This window comes from Polyergus mexicanus, unplaced genomic scaffold (genome assembly GCF_030449975.1).
Source record: "Polyergus mexicanus isolate NDT 795.1 unplaced genomic scaffold, iyPolMexi1.0 SCAF_5, whole genome shotgun sequence".
In the NCBI taxonomy this organism is placed as follows: Eukaryota; Metazoa; Arthropoda; class Insecta; order Hymenoptera; family Formicidae; genus Polyergus; species Polyergus mexicanus.
In genome coordinates, this window is record NW_027223325.1 from 9975144 (window position 1) to 9997850 (window position 22707).

Here is a 22707-nt window from a genome sequence, read left to right on the forward strand (position 1 = left end):
CCACTCAAAAAATATAAAAGAACATTTGTGTATTTAAAATTGCTCCCAATCTCCGTTCTAGTGAATTAACAGCAATTTTGTTTTATGGTCGAATAAAGACAGCAGGAAAAGAATAGACTTACCGCGATTGTCGACGAAGCGGATAAATCATCTCTATTCATCCATCGATCAAGAAAAGCAGATAATTAATATAAAAGAGCCGTAAACGTGTCGACAATTGTGATATAACCGATCGAGACCGGCGATCCGCGATATCGCGAGCGCGTGCACTTAACTTGATTTCGATCAAGTTGACTCGAATTAACGACGAAAGACTACGAGCCCGTGACGCATTCGATTTCCACGAAATCCACTCGGCAAATGCCCTCGCGCAACACTTCCGGTAAGCCGCGAATCACGCAAAATTCAACGAAAGCGGCGATGTTCTCGTCGATCACATTTACACGACTTCAGTCGAATCCCGGGAATGGAGGCGCAAACGTCAGAGTAGTCGTGACGTCATTGGTCGAAACCGAGCGATCCGCGATGCGGACGCGCGTACTAGCAAATCAATCTTAACTTGATTTCGATGAAATCGACTCGAATTAACGACGAGAGATTACGATCCCGAGACGCACTCGATTTCGACGAAATCCGTTCGGCAAATATTCTCGCGCAACACTCTCGGTAAGCCGCGAATCGCACACAAAATTCAACAAATGCGCTAAAAGCGACGAACGATATTTCTGCCGACCACATAGGCGACTTCAGTCGAACCGCGGGGAATCGAGACACTAAGCGCCAAACGTCAGAGTAATCGTGACGTCACCGGTCGACATCGAACGCGGAACCGCGATGTCGCGAGCGGGCGCGCTAACAAATTAACCACAACTTAATTTCCATCATATCGAATCGAGTAAACAACGAAAAATTACTAAAAGATTACTAAACTAAATTACGCACTCAATATCCCCACGAAATCTGTTCGATAGACACTTTCGTGCAAGCCGTGAATCGTGCAATATTCACTTCGCGAACAAGCGAAAGGGCGTCACTGCTGCCAACTATTATACATTACACATCTGTGTTAGGAACGTGGAATCGAAGCGCGGACCGTGGACTATGAGATGAGCCACTGATTTCGGTTCAGTTCCACTGCAAATTCAAAGCGCTGAAGGAAGACGGCGTCGATAACGAGATACGATGCGCATCAATCTATAATTTGATCTATGATTCTATCGTTCCGGATCAAAACTAAATCTCTATTTGCACCAAGCTAAAGTGCAGAAACCCGGATTCTCGAGACAGGTATTCGCACGATTTTATTTCCGAGCGGAGAGTATTGACGACTCGGATAGAAACGGATCTGTTTACAGAATGCGTAAACAAATTCTAGTAGTTCTCATTTTATTTTCTGTCCTTATTAAGGATGTAATCTGATATCAAGCAATAAAAGAGTGTAGCAGGAAGGAGAAACGCGTTTTAACAGTCTCCGATGATACATTTAACTTGGACAAGATGAAATAATCCGTATTTCTTCGGCTCTCTGAAAAACTTTATATGGATTTCCAGTTTTACTTGGCGACAGCGCAATTATACTAACCTCAAATTAATATGTATGAATAATATTCTTAACCGTATGTTATTTTCTGTATATGATCGTTTTTCTCTATATATTATATCGAGGCACGCTATATATATCAAAAATCTAATACATATTATTTTTCTTGCAGGATTATAATATATTTGGATATACAGAAATATATCTTCTCAAGTAGCACGACAAACGTTTTTATTTCAAGCAGCCGATTCTATTTTCGCATTTATGCAATGTAGATCAAAATTTATCGCAACTTGGACAATCGAGCGTATATAGCGTTTAGAAAATGGCACAATAGCAGTCGCGATGGCTTCTGCGACTCTACTCGTTATCCCTGTTCGCATGGTAGGGTGCATACGAAATTAATTTCTTGCGCTTGTATATGTACATACACCAACCGGTATCGATCGATAACTTGAAGCCAGAAACAGCGGCAAAGTGCACCGAAACGATGCGTACGCTCTCGATAAATTATCAAAGATCTGCCGCAAAATGATGTCGAACGACCACTGTATTTCGTGGAATACGGTAATGGACCGTGGAAAATATGAGTTTGTTTGTTGAACGGGACAATGAACACATTTCGCACCAAGGAGATTCTTTAACAGGCTAAAACAGCCGACGCCGATGTCGCTTTGATAACGCGGACAACATAACACAAAACGATTTATGACTTCTAACACGGTTAATTGGCTGAATTAATTTGATTGCGGCTATTGAGTTGAAAAAGCTTGCGATGGAAGAGAAATAATAAATCAGAAAATCTATCATTATTAGAAATTGCCGCATTTATTTATATTTCCAACAGTCAATTATGTTATGCGTCGTAATAAAAAAAAGATGATCTATAAATAAAAATGCAAAAGGTATGTATTGGAGTTATGTTAATATAATCTGAATTATTTAGAGAATGAATCGCGATTGAGAATAATCGCATTGTTATCGTATTTTTTAGACAGAAAGGTGAACATGCCTCCGAGGGATGAACACGAAATTACAGCGTCGCGTCCCTGGAGCAAAAAAGGGAATGATTATGAATATTTCAATAAGCGACATAAGCGTCCCTCCCCGACAAGGATTATGACGCAACATGACAGTTTTATATCATCTATCGCAGATTCCTGATGGTATGTATCTTAAGCCGTGCAGATGGATGGCAGCTTGAAATATCACGTTGCAGCGACGTTGAGCTTCAAATAATTCAGCGAATCAGTTTTGACAGGTATGTATTAAGTACTTTAACTTGCTGCCGTGTCGTGAATTTTTTTCCAATTTTCGGATTGAATAGGGCGCGCACGTGAAAGTATCGTGAAACAAACGTATGTGAGAAATCATGAGTATTATTGTTTCAATATTATTACGTTAATTTATAATTTTGTTGTAAATTTTTATTATAAACAATATTCTACAGAGAAACAATACTATACAATATCAAGCTCTTGATTGTCGCGATAAGTATGATTACAAAAATATTCTATTTCACGGAAATATATGTAGCTTACAATATACTTTTATGTACGCATTGTATAAAAAATTCACCTGTGCATGTGAAAAAAAAGCGTGCCCTCCATAATTCGCATGGTTAAATCGACTTTATCTATCGGATAACGATAAAATGTTCTGTTTACTTTGTTTATATCAAAGTATATTTAATTTTTCTATGCGTCAAAAAAGAGTGGAAAAATGTAAGCCGTTTTTTATTTGTGTGTCGCGCATGATAGCATTTTTATTGCGATTTAATCAACACTGTGTGCCAATATTACACAGTTTCGCGTTGTTGTCTCGACGATTATGATACATCGAGGAGGATTTTCAATCAATTGACGTTTTGTTCGTTTAAGATGTTCAGACACAAAACGTTGCATTTTCGTGGAAGCAACAGCGCTAAAGTAGAACGCCAAGAGTATTTTACTTGAGGTAAATGAAATCTTATGTATTACGGAATAGAGTACGAAACGGTACATTTCGTAAGTAGTAGAATAATACTATTGTCGACAAGCTGTGAGACTTATTATATGATGGCATGCTTATTGTTATAATTCTGCGAGATAGGAAAATCTGTCAGAATTTCAAACTGTCTGCTATGATACGCTCCGAAGATTTTAATGTAATGACAAAAGAATCAGAAGAGAAAAGATGAGTGGCATAATTGGAAGAACTTCCAAATTTTACTAACTTATATATTACACGAAATATCATATTACTTGAAAGACTGACGCTTTGTAATAAGACTAATTGACACTTTCCTTTCTTTGTAAAAATTTAAAATTAGGAAGGAAACGAGAGGAAAATAATATCATTGAATTTTCTGAGGCATATTTTTTAAGATGAAAACCACATATCATCGTATATTACAGTTTCATCTTAGGCAGAAATCATTTTGGACAGTACTCAATGATTTTCATTACATTTCTTTGTCGGTAGGAAAGGGATAAAAAAAAGTAAAATAAAATGCCTTCCGCTTAATACCCGATTTCGAGTCGATTTAGGATACGATCATTTCAATTTGTCTTTTTCACAATTCCGGTTATTTAGAATAGCGGCGTGCAGAATTGCATGGCCGGCATCGTCGTTCGCGCCAACGATGACGAGGGCCGCAAATTTCGTTACAGAGAACCGAGGATGGCGCGTGATCATGGCTGAGTTTCCAATTTGCGAAATTACCTGTGAGATCGTGCATTTATGAACCAAGATAAACGACCAAGTATATATAAATACCCGATACGTTGGCACTGACCGTCTACTTTCATCAATTCGGATGTCATCTTTTTCTTGTGTGTGTTCTCTCTATCTCATGTCTATGAACCGGCTCTTTCTAAAGTGGTTGTTTGTCCTATCGCAAAGATGACTATTATAAGACGATCTGTACTAACATATCATATCCAATGGCCATCGATTTATTTTCACCCATGTAGTAGATAAAAGTCTTTAATAACGTCACATCCACCTGTCTGGGCTCTAATTCGCATTTTACGCGAAAGCGCTTATCACAATCCGTTAGGCACGTCGCATTATACGATATATTCGTATATTGAAAGACTCGCCGGACAAATTGCGTCCGAGAAAGTTTCAATGTACTTGAGACGAAACCTGGATTGCCAAAACACGTAAATGCATTCGGCGATTGCGGAAGAAAAGATTGCTAAATCTCGAATGGTTTTCAGAAACATTATATTCGTAATATTATTGATTGTCTCTCTCGTTTATACGCGATACATTTATACGTACGCGCATATTACTTCTGCTCTTGGAGAATATCCAGTTTAGTTTGTTGAATTGTTTAAATCATGAAATAATACGCGGACGGTTAGGAAATAAATGGCTCCCGAGGGAGCTAATTGAATTCCAATAAATTAACGATATCCAGGCATCGAGCGAGAAGAACGCACGAATTTTACAACCAAACCGATATATCTTGCTACAAAATTTCGTTATACAGAATCGCGTAAAATAATATCGTAAAAACTGTTTGACGAGAAAAACAACAGCTGTCGACGTGATCGATTTGTTGAGCGTTTAAAAAATAGGCTAATTAATCAAGCTGAAAATGATACGCTAACGATACACTCGTAAAAATCTCCTGTTGTTTCAGAGGGGCGGAATCATGAAAAATGTATAGTGCGTTAACAGAGACGAAAGCGCCCGATAAACAATTTGGCAAATTGGCTCGCGCCGGATTTATCGAACCGGCACTGACGCTAATAGCGCGGTCAGTTTGTAATTTGGTAATGGAACGGCCTGATAACGAGTTCGTGAGCAGATTTTAAAAACTAGCAAGTACAGTTCCTATATCGGCCGTAAACGTAAAACCGCGGATGAAGCATGTTGTTCTATAGTGACATGTGTATTTTTAATACTGTGAGTCGGAGTAGTGCTTTATAAACGTACATTTCATTAAAGCTGTGTATGCTACGTATGGAAATAATATAAACTATGTGAAAACCGTTTATCGCATCGTATTTATAAAATGTTGCATGAAATTCAAAATGTATTATACATTTTGATTTTTTCTTCGATTCTTTATTTTCTCATGTAAATTCATTTGTTACACATTTTAACGAGATATGCAGTTTGCCAGCAAGCTAAATAAGATAAGCTAAAATAAATAAGATATTTATATATTAAACAAATACGCATATATTCACAAAACTAAAAATTGATCGAGCGCGCTTCATCAACATGCGAGACACCGAATTCAGTCACCACTTTTGCTTAAACATCGTTTTCAGCAATACAAAAGTTCTAATTGAGTCTTCAGCCCAGGCTCTCTAACTTCTATTCTCAAGTTTACGCTCCCCATCTCTTGAAGAGATCGGGAATTTAACGGTGACGGGAAAAAACCTGCAATGTGGCAAGCGCCGACGGCTCTTTGTTGTCTGCATGTCCATTCGAGAGAAAGGACGAAACGAATTTGAACCCCGAACTTTCTTGGCTTCCATTAGTCACCCCTGTCGGGGTATCCTCGCTTTCCCTTTTATACGTTCGCTCCATCAGTTCTTTACGTCTTGTCATCGGACAAATCTAACGCGATTGCTAAACTGCGAAAATATATTTTGCATACGTTTATTATATACATTTATATAAAATGCTTTGTTTCTGCCTTAAATCATTTTTTAATATCAATATAATAAGTTATATAGTGTAATCAAATTTTACGTTTTGTTTAAATCTTTAATTTTATCAGATTCAGATTTGTACTTTATAAAGCAGAGTAAGAAAGTGAGCTTGCGATGTTGTGACTAAATTAAAAGAAGAACGTCCATGATCTTTGAGAAATATTGCAATAAAAAAAAGTTTATCACCTCACGTTGAGGAAGAATCAGAAAAATAACACTAACTTTTCCTTTATGCGACTTGTTGTTTCACTCATCGCGTGACGATAATTAGCCCGCCAATTAAAACTTTTCGCCGCTCTGAAAAGTGGAGACAGACTGTATTGACTCTCTTTCAGTTTCTATAAAAATATTCCCAATAGCTTATGTTTTGCAACATTCGTGAATATTTCAAAGTTAGCTATTTCAATCTAGTACAACTTATAATGATAACCGTCGCAGTTATCTCCGTAGAATAACTATTTTCTCACATAATTACATTTTTTACTATCTTATATATTTATTTTAACATTTCGGCTATTTGCGTAAAATTTCATTAATATAATATCCTATCGTTATGGCATCTGTTTGTTTCTTGACATACATACTGTTTATTATAATAGTTATTATAATATATATTGCGCAATTTATATTAATCGTACATATCAAAACTTAGATAATCTATTTTTTACGACAAAATTCAAGACTAAAATATATTTATAATTTTATGTGTACCGTATATATATTTATTAAATATAAGAGTTCGTACAAATTAATAAAACATATTTTGTAAATGTGTTTTCTTTTTTAAAAATATATTCCATAAATATTACAGGATACAATAAAGTTATACACAAAATTTTGTCCGCGTGAATTTTGTCGTAAATTGTAGACTTTAAAGATGGATGCTTTAATATTCTCTTTACTCTAACTCGATCATTCGATTTTATCTCTTCAGGAAGTATACACGCTCGCATATAATTTATTCTCATCTTTTTCACGATACGTAGACGTAGATACGTAGTATTTTTTCACATCCGCAAACAACGAATGAACCTTTATGGTTTTACACGGACGAACACACTACGAAGCACGGGCATCCATCATTCATGCTGTGAGCTGTAAGAAAGCCTTTTGTATGTACCTGCGAGCCCATTCTCATCATGATCAACGTATCACCCTTCGATCGTCATTAATGTCGGACTTGTCAGGCACGTCAAAGTCTTCCTTTCGTCATTCGTCAGTCACTGCGTTTTGTGTTTGCCGAACGTATCTATTTTACGTCAGAGAATTCAACGAAGCGTTTCTTTTGACGTATCGAATTCATTTCATATTTACGACCTGTCGATCACAATCGATTAAGAGCAGAATTCAACTTTTATAGTATGTAATAATATGTCGAAGTTGTACAATAGCAGTGACAGCCGCGGAAAGAGACTTCAAAATTTATAAAACATATTTCTCGCGTGCGAGATCGATCAGAAGCATTAATATACACATTTGAATGAACATAAAAATGTAATACATTGAAAAACGTTTTAACATGCAGAATATATATTTTGCGAGTATATTTATTTAATTTATTTACTTTTTTAGCAGCAATATTAGGATAAAATATTCAAACTGGAAAGCATGGAAAAAAATGTTTCTTGAAAAACATATTAATTAATTTTCTGACAAGTGAACATTGTTTGAAAGATGAAAATTTATTATATAATCGTAAAATCTTTGTACCGGCATTAATCGTTATTGCGTCCACATAAAAATATTAAAGTTAATATTAAGTCGCCGTAAAGTCGTATAATATTAGAAGGAAGAGAGAGATCTCCTAATACGCGTTCTACTTTGAGTAAAAGAGTAAAAGTCATAAACATATAAAAAAGAAAGATTAATACACTTTTATAAAATATAGCAAAGTATATGAGATTAAATAAGGGTTATATACAGTGGCGCGTTATAAAGAAACGCTAATATTGCGAATTATAAACGTTCGCACATTACAAGCATTACTGATTTTATGCCATTGTTTAATATTTACAGTACAATTTTTTACTTACCAATATTCTATATATTGGTATACGCTGGAAATATTATATTAGCGGCCGTATTGATTATATTTTATTTTAATAATATTTGCAATATAGTTATTCACACAATATTTATTTAAACTTTGCGGTGGCAATTAAGATTACTAAAAAAAATGGAATGTTATTGTATTTATCAGCAATGAATTATTCGATTAATTGACATAAAGATAAAGCTTTTCTAAATTTAATGAAAATACATGACCGCTGTTAAAAACAATATATTAATTATTAATAATTATTATTTTAATTAATTATTCATAGATATCCTTAAAACGCATTTATCGAATACTATTCGTGTATCACGGACTTGATTCGGATGCAACACGGTAACCGCATCTGCGTCTCAAATTAGGCGCTCTTAAAACCCTGGGGCAAATTAGCAGACGGCGTCTTGCAGAAACCCCGACGGGCTTATTAAATCTAATCAGTCTAATTTTGTACGCGTCTTATCCCCTTGGCGAGACATAGTCGGCGTTCGTTCTGTCTCCACTGATCTGTTCGTTGTAGTAGTGCGTCGCGGTTACACTTATGGCGCATTAATTAATTGCGTTGCGTGAAAATCCCTTCGATTTTCTTTCGTTCGAGATTGAGAGTGGCACTTGAGTTTTCTCTACTGATTGACAGAATTAACGAAGATTGAAGTATTGATTAAACACATCGGAAAGAGGATAGTGTTTGATTAGCAAAATTAAATCCGTTTAAGGAACGCTTAAAAAATTTGATGTTAATCATAGATATTAATATCATGATTTCATTTATTTGAGATTTATTTTTTTGTTTTAATAGAAATGTGAAATGAGATGTTGTCGTCTAATGGGACAAGCTATTCTCGAAATTACTACAAATCTATACGAAAACGTGTTTGATCATTGAACGTTCAATTCAATAGTAACCATAGAAATTCGCGCGCGACGATCAAACTCGCGAATGCAAATCTGAGCGGTGTGAGTGATTAAAAGTCCTACATAGCGCCGTAAAACATCCGTATCCGCCGATAAAAGTCGGTGGATGCAGTAGTACTCTCGCGACAGATAGAATGAAGCGATCTGACAGATTTACAGGCATTAAATATCTTGAGCCCTAGAAAGCGACGGAAAAACTTTTACGTTATCTCGCGCGTAAAGTTTTACGTACTCTACGAGCATAAATTCCAATCTATTAGGGATCGCGTGTTGCACAATATCGGCCGTCTTGAACAAAAAAAGGGGAAAAAAAGACCGGAAGTGATCGCACGTTGTTTAGAGTATTGTGTACGGATAAAAAGCTTCTCTCCCTCTCTTTCTCTCTTTCTCTCTCTTTCGGAAAGTATCTTATTCCCGCGCTACAATAGCCTTGCTCTCGCGAAAACTCGAATCGATCGCTCGTTGAAGCGAGCGCTCACGAACCATACGATTTGCAAGTCGCGCGACTCGCATTATTTCGGCTGTGTATGTATGTACGTGCGACATGTTTCATTTACATGATGCGTCACGCCGGCGACACGTTGGCTGGCTGTTGCGGAATTACGCGTGCCCCCACACACAACGACCGCGGCGCATATCATAAATCTTTTATGACTTCCAAATGCCATTCGCGGAATTCATTACCTGCCACGTGCACGACTTGCGCAACCCCCTCGTCGCAATCGCGCCATTTAAGAAAATGCATCGCCAATCAATTGACAATTCATCCCGCGATTCGTATTATTGGTTTCATTTGCCCCCGTATTATCGCGACGATCGATCAACCGGAAATGCAACGGGTGACAGGTGAAATCCAATGATGGCGCGTGGTTAAAGTCTTCGCGATATTACTTTTGCTATTCATCGATAAACGTCCGAATCTAATTTGCGGAAATTCGAAACTTCCAGACATCCGCGTCAGTCACATGAATTATCGAACTTTGGAGAGCGAGCGTTCAATGATTTATTCTGACACACGAGTACCTCGATAGATTCTACCTAAACGTTTCTTCGACGAAGATCTAAATTTCGCTCAAGCAGACAATGATTTACATCGGCGAGATCGCTTGAACGCATCTCGAAACGAATGAAATGGTCGCGCGTCCATCGAGAATGTATCCGAAACGTAAACGTTTGTACGGAGAGAATCCTCGCGCCGTCGACTGTATATTATGTAGATATCTGGACAGGAATTATTGCCTGATACCGCGCGGGCAAGACTGGCACGTTGTATATTATTCCATGCGTGGTCTGTTTGATGGTAAATGATGGCCCTGCGAGCCGCTGTCACGCGTTTCCGAGCGTTGCACGGTACAGCGCTGTGTCGATGCGAGATACGCTGGACCTTCGCTTATCTAATCGTCACCGTCGATAAATTAAAATTTTAGAACAGTAAACTCTTCAATTTGAAAGGATTTGTTGTACTTTATCTCTCGCAAGATGTACATTTAATTTGCGAATTTATGATTGCGTGACATCGGTTGTTTCAATTTCAACGTACTGAACTTATTTCGCAAATTGATTTTCGAAGACGAGCTTTTCTCGTCCGTCGTCATCCTCGTATGCGTTAGCGGACTCTTTCTATGCATAAATTTTTCATGAGCGCGTGCATTCAGGATCAGGCGTGTGGAGGAAAATCTTCGAGATGCATCTTCGTCGATTTCAACGAGGAAATACGTTTATCCTTTTGGTTTATACAAAAACTCACAAATCCCCGAATTTGTTGGATATCGATTCGCTTTCGCAGTTGTACGTGGCAACTTTTCGAGCGCATCCATTGACTTTTCTTGCATTTAATAATACGACTGTCAGCGATAAAATTTCTATGAGTTACAGTTCAATCGTGCGTACGCATAAAAATAATTCGCGAAAAGACAGCATCAAGTGATTGCGCGCTTAACGAACGGTAAGTCATTGCGTGAAAATGGACGAGATTCGTTCGCCGGGTTAATTAACGCCATTCCGCGTAGAGCGGAAAAAAGTTCATCGTGGATCTTCTTTTTCTCTCTTTTTTTTCTACATCCAAACGCAACGAGGATTCCCTATGTAATCATCATTTATGTCGACAGATATAGAAAAAGCTAGACGGAAAGGGGGGCGTGAAATAATTCAGCTGGCGCCGTTCACCCACTCCGATTCTCCCCTTGACACAACCGGTTTTCGAGATTCATTGCGTTGCGGAACAACAATGGCATTTTGCAGCATTTAAGAGACTTACATACGTGTATACTTACATAGTATAAAAATAATAATTATAATATATAAAAATTGTAATTATAACATCTATCGAGACTTATTAATCTTCTCTGTTTTTCGCATACATCAGGATATGATACTTATTACTTATGATGTTTAGAATTTTTCAATCATATATATATTACTCTATATATCGCTAAATTTAAATTTAAAATTATTTCTGTAAATAATAATTTATGAAGAGAATAACTGAGTGTTTTTTTTTTGTTTTTTTGTTTTTTTTTTAACAAAGAGAGACAAACTCATTGTGAGTGCGGCTTTAACGATACTTTACTATATCACAAATTGTATGTATACATAGTTTGGGCAAATCCTGCGGTGACCAAATTAGATTAATCCGTTGCACAGCGAATTCTTCTATTTGCTTTCCAATTGGTATACCTTCTACGCGCAATTCATATTGTCAGGTTCTCAATTGTGTCTTTTTGTAATGAAAATTGACATTTTCAACACAATACATTTACGATTTCTGCAAGGTTTATAATAAATTCTACGATCATAAAAAATAATCATAAAGATATTATAATATTTTTTAATCCTCACGATTTAAAGAAAATAAATTCTTCTTCTTAATTTCTCTTGGAATTACTCGTTATCTTAATGAAACATATCTCTTAAAGTTTAATGCTGCCTTCGTTGCATTTTAAAAAATTCAGTTTATTAACATAAAAAAGCTTCATTCTTTGTTACTAATGCCTTTTAATACCGCGGTGAATAAATTGACGTTGTTCCCTCAACTATAATACCATTAATATTCGCGAAAGCATCATAGATAACAGAAATTTGACTAACTTCAAACTCTCTGCGCTGCAGGTGCTATAATGTGTTTCTAATCACAAATCACAAGCAGATATTCGGCGATAGCGTAATTAATCGTACAAACTCCCAAAGTTTATCGAAACATTTAATTGGTCCACATCAAATTATGCAAGCTATCAGGAAGCGTTGCGGATTGAATTTCATAATTTCATGAATAAAATCAATCTAACCACGTATAAACGCTAAGAACAACTTTTAAACACGTCCATCAGGATGTTGCTATGTTTTAATTAATTTTGGGTATATTCGCGAAAACAGTTTTGTAAGACTAATATGTACATAGGACATTACATAACATTACGTAATAGAGCCATATATTAAAACGACGTTAACATATAACAGCCTGTACTTTTTACTAATACACGATAAAATATTTAGATGTGTACATGACGTAATAGTATTATATATTATTTATTCATTTTTAATATTTTTTTTTTTTTTTTTTACAAATATAATCAGAAAAATTCTCGCAATTTTTAATATAGTATACATGAAAACACAACGTGCAAGAGTTTCCTCCTGTATTATGCATTTTCACAAAAAGTTCTATTTTTCAACGATAATGTAACGCAGAAATTCTTGGCGTTGTTGATTCTGCTACGATTTCTTTCCATTTGACGCAACGTGACATAACGATTGAAATATAGCTGTCGCGGCGAAACCTTACGCCGGCTGCATGCACTATACATTTCAAACACAATATTCCGTGCATTCGCGGAATTTCGCGGGTCGTATATTTTTTCAAGTGCCGGGGCTTTTATCCCGACCGCTTTCGGACGTATCGCGCTATCGACTGCTCGTGCAACATCGCTAAACTTTAATTGACGTGAACGCGACGAGTATTAAACCGCATGGATGTCAATCACAAAGGACGCGCTGCCTCGTTGCAGCGTCATCGACACGAACTGGCGGGCAATAAGCGGTTATGTAGTTGGCTGTAGCATTGCAACAAGAGTGGCGCCGACCCCGTGTCACTTCGTGTTGCATTGGTATTCACAAAGTATTATACAAGGCCGGTACAAGCCTTAATGTGTTTACGGCGTTCAAGTTTGACGTCTTGTGCTCTACATTGCAATAATTCACAGTCAAATCTTGAAGACGTTGTGGTACAATTTCATCTCTATGCTGAATAATTAATGCATATTATGTTATTAAATATGTATTTTTAGATGTTTCTTAAATGCCGATCGTGAGATACGATCTTATAAATAAAGTCGTTGAATTTCAAACATTGATTAGAATAAGTGATATTGTTGAATGGCGTAAAGCCAAATAACTTTGGAAACGGTTTATCGCCCGTCAAATTTGATATCGCGCGCTTGCTCACGAAATATCATTTATCGCGAGAGATTTTCGCGCGCGCGACATTTATCGAGAGAGATCAACTAAGATATCAATTCGATGTCGGTTATCTGTCCACGGATTTTATGCACGACAGTTCATTCTCTATAAATTATATTCGTAAATCGCGTTGTTGTCTTTCGATACGTATATTGTAGGAGTTTTAACAACTAGTATATTTTTTGTAAATATGATAGGCTATCTTTTTGGAATAAACAATGCAATTTCAAGAAATTTCTATTTAATGATACTTGTAAATCAATAATCGCATATTTATTAAATCATCAGGTCATTATGGAAAGATGTAATATCCAATTTCTTGTCGAGATCCAATGTTATTTTTCATTCGCGCATTTTAAAATTGGAATTGTTTAAAAATTTGCCGAACAAAACACGATTCCTCCGTTTATATTCGGAAACGATTGATATTCGGATTAATGTATGGCAAAGTTAATGAGACGAATGCTAATAATCCATCATTTATGCCGTTATATTAGCTTGCTGCTACATATGTGACACGCGCAATTGATTATTTAGCAATATGTAGATATAAATGATATTCGGGAATAGCAATGGTCGAATTTGTGCCGAATGATATATGTATTTACTGCATTACTTCGTAATGTATCAATTCGTCAATAAGTTTCAGCTATTAGCTTGTTCTTTGCACCTTACATTAAAGCCTACTTTAGATGATTTATAATTTTATGCATCGTAAATTATTTAACAAATTAAAATACACAAATATATACAAAATACATATCAAAGAATATACAAATTATAATATGCGATAGATAAAATTATAAATAAATTTTTTTCTCAAATTCTGTTGTAAATTTTGAATTATATAAAATAGGTTTGATCCTAAAGTAAAGTGGAATCAAATTTAACGTGCAAATAAATGTGCGTTATAAACGACTTGTTTGTTTTTTATTATTTTTGATTTTACTCGGAATTTTGTATAACATATTTTTTATTATTATTTACTATCTAAAAGAAATAAAATTGAAGATATTTTTCAAGTCCAATACAACAAAGCGAATCAAATAAATTTTGGTTTATAGCGGTATCTTAATTCAAACTTAAGCATGCTCATAGATGATCCAAGATGTCGATTGATTAAAGCATATAGGGGTATCAATCTCTTTTGCTATTAACCCATAGAGCTTCATTACAGCTTCGGTGATCTAAATTCCTAGATAGTGCGATCGCAATGGAACACACGCACTACCGAGTGATTGACTAACAGTGTCGATATCGTTACATCGCCAACATAGTCAGCCTGACAGATATTTGCTATTTATTTCCGGCCAGACTTTGATGGCGTTTAATTGTGTGATGGATCCGCCGTCATCCGTGGGATACGCGTCAAGGAATGAGATATCAAAGTTAGGCTTCAAGATAGACTGGCAAGAGACCTTTGACATTCCGGCGCGGAGTTAGTTCATTACAATCCCTGTATCGAGGAGCAACCTACCGTGTCACAGGTCCCATTACCGGAACAGTTTCGGTCACGCAATCGCGCTGACATTCGCAAAGCCGTCTTCTAATCCATTGACAAGCTTTGCGAGATCGGCTTTATGATTGATATTGACAAGTACGTGATTTCATGTAATTTAACGCGCGCGAGAAACGTTATCGGAAAATCATAATATAGAATATAATGTAATAAGAAATAATAGCATAATTGCGTCATACGTAAAATAACGTTATGTTTATTGCAAAATTGCACCGACAAACGATCATATAATTTTATAAAAAATAATTTATAGAAATAATCTCCATAAGAAAATCAAAATTCTGATTTTTGTGAAACTGAACGATTTAATTGCGGATTTGCTTAAATCCCGTGAATCTTTTCCATGAATTATTAGGTACATTTCTTGTGAATAACCAAATTTATTTTTCATGAAGGCAAGGATAATGAAACGAACGATGTAGATTCTTTTTTTTTTTTTTTTTTTATCAAATGCTTCTGCAATTTTATGTTCCTCAAAGTTGTGTCATGCGTATTGAAAGAGTACTCTCGTGACTAAGGCACACATTGACTCTGCGCAGCAATGTGCATTAAAAAATAAACGTGCGACGAACATTTATCATGATTCATAGATGAATGCTGCGATCTTCCCTAGGATTTCTTCACTGGGAAGTTCGTTAATTGCAAGCTCACGCGAATCGTTCGAGTTTCGGCACTTGACGCTGACGAGTTTGCGTGACGCTTAATATAAATGGAAAACCGAAGAAGTTTACTCTCTCTTGGTGCGCCATCGCGATGCATAATTCATAATGATGCTGAACGGCCGCTGTAGACATTTCTTCTTGAATAAACTTAATCGGAAGATTTAGTGAAGAATGCAATTTTCCGTAAGCTAATGTTATATTTTAGATAACACACAAGATTTAAATCAATATTTGTTGTATAACACATTGTCATACTTTTAAATTAAAATCGTATATGCGTTAATATTGTGCTCAATTTGCAAATGTCTATTTTTTAATAGAATTTCATTTTGGGATATTCTTTCAGAAGACAATTTGGCATTTCTTCGCTCGTTCTTTAAAAATTCGCTAGAAAAGCATTGTCATTTTGAATGTCATGCGCACGCAAGCATATTTAAACCATTGTTTTGACCGACTATTGATTAGTAATAGTTCCCATGCGGGAAGGAGGCAGTTAACTCGTCTCTAGAGCTCTCATTTGTTTGCACGAAAAACCAATTTTGCGAATTGATTTAACCTTTTGTCCAAACATATAGAATCGTTTATCGGATTGTTTGTCACAACGCAATACTATATTCGGCTGCTTTATACAATTTTGTAAATAATTTCTTGTTATTCTCGCGTCCCACGTGGATGTTGTCACTTTTATACAGGAGACAAAAAGAATGTTTGGCATATATTTAGCATAGTATTTCATACAATTATTTAATATATTTCTCGTAGATAATGCGCCAAATTTATTTTTCATGAAGGCAAAAATAATGGAACGAGCAATATAGATTCTCTTCTTGTCAGACGCTTCCGCGATTTTATGTTCCTAAAAATTTCGACGATGACGGTATCGCTTATTGAGCAAGGCGGAATGGAATGCTGACGCGGTGCTTGCAAGCTGCTTTTTCTGATGCTAGTGCATTTCGCTGTATTTCATTTCGACGCTAACGATTTCCCAACGAAAACAAGATAATACTAGAGTTGCTATAGTTCTTAATTTTCTTGACTAGATAAGCTATTTCCGGCAGGTCGCATGTTTTATGTTTTAGAAAATGAAATCAATTATGCTGTCGAAATCTTTTTGTGATGTGTGGGAGAATAAACAAACCGTTAAAAAATTGATATGCCATTATACAATTAAAAGTAAAAGTAGAAGAAGAGTGTGTAGCGCATTGAATTATCAATCTAAATTTATTTGAGATATAAGTATATAAAAGTATAGAGAAATATTAATTGTTTTCTCTCATCTTCTCATACGTTTTTCATAATATTTTTAAATAATTTCTCAGCATTATGTAAAAACAATACTAGAGGAGAATATCGAGAATAATCATAAATACATATTCATAAATATTCTACAGAAAATGATATTTAATATTTAATTCCTTATGTCAATATATATACCCAATGTTTCCATAGTATTTCTATTATATAATCAAGAAATTGTATATTTGAACTTTATTCTAAACACATTAATCAATATAAAATTATTTGAATGATGAGGAAATTTTTGTCAAAAACGTTTTCTTAAAAACTCTAAAACTTAAAGAGCTAAATGGATATCTAGATGTCTGGATATTGACATAAAGGTTAATTTAAAAAAATATACGTATACCTGATAATGTTATAAAGGCACATTTTCCGTTGTATGTTAGTTGCAGATTAGTTCTCTGATGTGAAAACAAAATGTGATCATATTTAAATCCGATATAATTTCATAATGAATAATTGGGCTTAACATCAATTGAATTAACAGATGAAATATATAACGAGAAATTATCAATTTAATCCGATCAATGAGGCAAATTATTAATGAGCTCAAATCAGGATTGTTTTTTATGTCGCGCAACATATTATCTTTCAATGCCCAAGCATAATCAGCTATTTTATCGTAACGAATTAATCATACAATATATAATAAATAACAAATCAACAATGTAAATGGCTGATGGCGTTAAAATTAATTATATTAATTCTCGATTATTTGCGGTCTCGCAAATAACTTATTTATTATTATTATGATTATTTCATCGTAAATTGTGGGACACATAAAACAGAATCGTTTATAGCGCTTACATTTTCACCGAATCACCTTAGAAGGGGCATTCAAATGTTCTGTTCGCGATGTTACACGTAATTTACCATCATTACGGTTCCGGTTTAACGACGTAAAATATGAGTGCGAATTACCGCGGAGAATTAAGACGAGAAAGGAAAATTAAGGCAACGCCTCCGTAACCAACTGCTACTTTTGTTAATTGGTAAATATGTTACCAGGAATATACAAGTCTAAATTTATGACTATTGTATTCAATTTACGAAAAAGCAGATATCTCATTGAGAGAAACAAAGAATTAAAGAAACTAGTGTCCCCGATCAGAAATTAAGCTCGATAAAAGTAACAATAACTTTACGCAAATAAATAAATAAAAATTTCAGTATTATTTAACATTTAACCCAAAATAGCTTGATAACTATAGTTTTGATATATTATATAACATACAAAAATAAAAATATTTTACAAATATATATGAATGTGTATGCATGTGTATGTGTGCACTTACCGTTAAATTTTGTCCAATCGATGGCGAGAAGTTCTCATGGTTTAATTAATCACGTATTCGTTATATATACGTTTACAGTGAATCCCGCTAATATTTTATCAATTAGTATCTGTCCAGCCATCCATATTAATAATCCTTTTGCTTCTCTTTGAGTTGTTCATCATGAGCTCGCATAGTACATTCAATCGCGAATAACACGTTTTCACTTGTCAGTTTTTTTAGTTTTGCATAATTATGACGGAATTAACTGCATCACGAATTGCATTCGATTTTAAAATATTGATTTTAATTCTCTCATTAACTCCGGGATTCTTTATTGTTATTTAATATTTTATGTTCCCTTGCAATATTTAATTTATGAAATCAATTTACATTTTGTACGAATATTCTCCAACGCAATATTTTTCTGGCTCATGTATCTTATAAAAGTTATTTTAAGATGAACGTTTTTTTAAATTAGATTATATCTTTTTTATAGGCGTATCTTTAAATATCGATTTGCGGACACAAACATGTGTTGAACTAAGACGGAGCAGATATATTTAATCATCTCTCTTCGTTAGCTTAAATGTTACAAAGATCGGTGTGCCAATAAGGGAATGCAAACGAGCGACGAACTTTCATTCATGCTAAGTTTCCGCGTTTATAATTGCCGCGTAAGAGCTTTGGATCATTATTATTATTATCCACATGGAACTGAGTTCTGAATGCAATTTAGCCGGTAACTCCCATTGAGACTATAAGACAGCGCGGAATACGCGAAGAAAGAAAAACCATTGAAATTTGGTTGAATATAAAAAGAGCAATAGATGTATTATTTTATAAATGAAACATTTTATCTCTATTAATATGACACATTCCTATAATTATTAATGATATATGAATTTAGATTAGAAATATCTCGTTGTGCTTCGTTTTCAATTAATTTTCTGAAATTTTCGGCGTGAAATTGTGAGATGTCGGGAGTGAGAGAGGTGCATTATGAAAAGAATAGTTGGAAGGAGTTGAAAATGCCGCATTGAAAATTTAATCGATAATTGTTGCTAAAACTTTTCAATCATTATTATCGCACGTCGCAGATCGAGTTTCTAACGTAATTTAAGGAGAAAGTTGGTGAGCGGGAAACGAAGAAGGTGGAAAGGGTTTGACATAGGGCTCGCAGGTACAACAGAGAAGAGGGTAGAACCAAAAAGAGAGATGCGTCGTATCTTAAAATTTACTTCGAGCATCTCGCCGCTATTTTCCGATAATGGTAAACGCACGATCGGACGCCGGCGTTGCTTCGGCGCGAATCGCGATCGCGGAGCAACGGGAAATTACGTTTGCATAATTTTCTCACAGTAGAGCTTACGCGGCGTATCAATAGACAAGAATTCGCACGGCCGCACGGTCGGAGTCTCGGACCGGTTCGCACGATCGTCGCGAATAATTAATTGAAACGATAACCAATTGCTCCTTCATCGGTTGATAACGAGAGTCGCGACGATGTGACAGAGCTCATTTCCGAGCAACGCGCAATTAATCCTATCAAATTGTCACTCACGTCTAACACATTTCCGTAGCGGAAACTAGAACCGATCGCGCGCGACTGCTTGTTACGTATGTACTTGCTCGTTATCGCGACTACTTTTGTACGAGTAGATTTCGATTTCTATGCAACCTGTCGCGCACAGAAGATTAGCAATCCCCGTCGCTCTCAACGACGACACAACGGAAGAAATCGGCAAGCCCACGATCCCATCATCCCTTAAGCGCAGACCGGGGGAGCGAAGGGCATCGCGTCGCGAATCGCACTGACACTCGCAGATTCTCCGTTTCCCGCAGAAGCTTCCAACCACGATCCCAGTCCCCACCCCAACGAGAGTTCTCTCGTACCCTCTTCCCCTCTTTCAACCCTCCGCAAGCCGTAGCTTTTAGCGCAAGCGCTTGTCCTTTTCCGCGGACTGCGTCCTATCCTAATTCACATCGGCATAAGTACGGTCCTATTCCGTTCACGCGGGATGTCGAAAATTTCTCCTTTCTTCGCATCATCTTGCGGCTTCACTGAATTATGAGCGGCGTAAATTCTTTATTTTTTTATATTGTATATAGCAGGGTTTCCTTCCCAAGCAATTGTATCGGATTTATTTTGTCGTGGACGTTACTAAAGAAAGTTCGACATCTGACAACTGTAACATGCTTGCGTGTGTGTATCTCAAATATTTCTGAAATAATAATTATTAATTGTTAATTTTTATAAAACATACGAAGAGTTCTAATCTGTACAGTTTACGTAAAGTAAATGCTAAATTAATAATAATTTAAATAATTTTAAATATCTTGATAAACAGTAATTTAGTTACAGAATTAAACAAAAATATTTTTCATCTAAGAAAGAAAAATACAGATGTTCGCTTTATGTTTCGTTTCATCACATGTTTAATATGCGAAAATATAAAACTTCAAAGGTCTTATTCAATGTTTGCTGGCGTATGTGCTGAATATGATGACTAAACGGTGTACGTAATCATTGATTAAATCGGCGTACGTCGAACTGTAATTGATAATATCGCTAAAGTAAATTAACGAACAAATGTGGTCGTTCATTTATGCGATACAATTTTGCAGCAATTGAATGAAAATATCGACCGTTGAAATATTTACAAGAATTTACAGCTCGCTAATACGCGATGAAAATAATGGAACAATAGCCCTCTCATGATCTTTAATTCTGTTCGTTTTCAATTTATTTTGTCAAATATTACAAATATGTAATATATGTACACACATACATATATACATACATTTATGTATATATATATGTATACATATATATTGCATTTGCTTTAAATAATTTTAATTACGAACATAAATATTTGACACGATGAATAATTGACATGATACATATTTTATTGTACGCGTCTTTTATATCCATTTTTCAATTTTTTTTTCATGCATGAAAATATCATTTAAAACTAAAAGCACCGCAGTCAAATAATAACATTAATAGGTATTTAAAAATATAAATAGATTCTAGAACACTCAGAAATGATAAATATCCAAAAACATCTATCAGATATTTATGACGCGCAGTTTCGTCTGATATCCGTCGAAAAGAGCGCACGAAATGAAATGGAAAAATATCACTAATCGGCAATGTAGGAGCATCGAGACATTAGAAATCGAGTTCATTAAAGCCGACAAATTGAACATGACCGCGGCTGCAAGATTGACAAAGTATTCTAATAAAAACGCCCCGAGGGGTAATTCGTGCGTTGGGGCGCTGAATTTTTCATTCATCGGACGCTGATCAAAACTGGGAACGTTGTCGCGGCCCAGAAAAGGCAACAGTTTGAAAATTAAGATTACCCTGGAGAGAAAACCGCGGCGCGGGTGCTTCGTATTTCGACGAGGGTGGTTTTACTCGCTTCGGAGAGCGCGCCCGGAGAAAGAGGTTGACGACGAGGGGGCATCTCCAGCGGCTCTACCGTATCTCTCATTAATCTCGCCCCTCTGGCGGCTTTCTTTCTCTTTTCGTGCCGGCAGTTAATAAAGCCACTGCGAACTGTCCACGCTCGCGCGTCGTTGAATTGGCCAAGTTTTAATTTCCTCGGGAACCTACGTGCTCCCGAGCAATCGTCGAACTTATCGCGGATGAATGTGTGTTGCGAGTTACTCGTCGAAGGACGAATTGCGTAGACGAAGAGGGTCTCCGCTGGTTCAGATAATAGTCAAAATGTTCGAAGTGGTGCCGTAGATCGGCACTGTGGACGTGTAACGCGTTAGATTTCTATAAATATGTGTAGCGCGATGCGCAGCAAATTTCCGCTGGGATCGCGCTCAGAATCTCGCGCTCTGCGTCCGACAAGCTTTAATTTCTCGCTTTGTCAACTGTGTATTGGGATAATCGTGACAAACTTATCGTTGCGAATGAACGCAGCGCCAGTTAGTCAACAGAAGTACGAATTCCCCGAGATGATTGTGGAACCTGTCCCGCGACGATCGCGTAATGTTTGACTTTTATAGAATAATATAATGCGGTACGCAAACGAAAAGCAAACACCCATATAAAATAACAGAATTGATTTTAGCCATGTCAATAAGTATGTGCATTACAAAGGGCTAATCAAAGCGCTTTGCATTATGCGTAAATATTATAGAATGAGAGATAATTCATATTCTGTTTAAATTGAAATAATTGATATTATAAAATATTAAAATATTAAATAATAGCTTATCCGTTCATGACATTCGTTTCTTAAAGAACAGCTTGTTATCATCATGAATATATAAGGAATGAATATTGCGGTAAAATAAAATTGTCTATTTGCTTATATG

General features: G+C 35.8%; 1 protein-coding gene and 2 long non-coding RNA genes across 8 annotated transcripts in view; 2 read left to right on the plus strand and 1 right to left on the minus strand.

Moving 5' to 3' along the window:
- The window catches only part of LOC138933701 (uncharacterized), a 211494-nt gene extending 191334 nt beyond the window's left edge, over positions 1–20160 (minus strand). For 2 of the 6 annotated variants that reach the window (XM_070296654.1, XM_070296651.1), the window contains exon 1: positions 123–1456. The gene's annotated coding sequence lies outside the window, so the exon portion shown is untranslated. Of the gene's footprint in view, positions 1–122; positions 1457–9844; positions 10184–18390; positions 18913–19610 lie in introns of those variants that run through there. The other 4 variants (XM_070296653.1, XM_070296657.1, XM_070296656.1 and 1 more) reach the window with 4 other exon arrangements.
- LOC138933707 (uncharacterized) lies at positions 1086–1799 on the plus strand. The gene is made up of 3 exons (XR_011447017.1): positions 1086–1287; positions 1408–1595; positions 1713–1799. It is a non-coding gene; the product is annotated as an uncharacterized lncRNA (long non-coding RNA).
- On the plus strand, positions 1842–3523 carry LOC138933705 (uncharacterized). Its single transcript, XR_011447015.1, has 3 exons — positions 1842–2445; positions 2535–2801; positions 3421–3523. It is a non-coding gene; the product is annotated as an uncharacterized lncRNA (long non-coding RNA).
- Positions 20161–22707: the final 2547 nt, after the last annotated feature.